Source organism: Onychomys torridus, chromosome 1, assembly GCF_903995425.1.
Source record: "Onychomys torridus chromosome 1, mOncTor1.1, whole genome shotgun sequence".
Classification (NCBI taxonomy): domain Eukaryota; kingdom Metazoa; phylum Chordata; class Mammalia; order Rodentia; family Cricetidae; genus Onychomys; species Onychomys torridus.
Genome location: NC_050443.1, coordinates 140167334 through 140167901, shown reverse-complemented (window position 1 = coordinate 140167901; position 568 = coordinate 140167334).

Below are 568 nucleotides of genomic sequence, written 5' to 3'. Positions count from 1 at the left end.
GATGCTCACAGTCCTGCAATTGGTACAGCTGAGCATCTTCATGCATATTAAACAGAGGCATCATGTTTTGTCCTCTGGGCAAATCTGGGGGCTCAAAAATCTACCCAGGGTCTTCTTTTCTACTTTTTTCAATAAACCGAGACTCTGGCATTCCATTAAACAACCATACTGGCCACATTCACTTATTCACTCACTAAATATTTGATTTCCAGTCATGAATCAATTACTGTCTGAGACACAGGAAACAAAGCTGAACTGGAAAGACCAGGACCTTGCTCTCAGGACCAGTCCGACTCCATTCTCTAAGGGCAGATTGTAAGCACCTTCATCAGCCTAGGAAATATGTGGTTCTTGGGAGTGATATTTCAAAGTGACTATGCCTTTCTGCTGATATCCATAGCTTTTTCTTCTTCAAGGATTTTTTTTTTAAGCTACAAAATGTACAGCCCTGCATGATAAGGAAGCAATAAAAACCTGGAGACTTGAAAAGAGTCATTTATTGCTCCCCTAAAGTGTCAACAGAATAATGTTAAGACTCAGGGGACGGGGTGGGGGCTCTCTCCAAGGC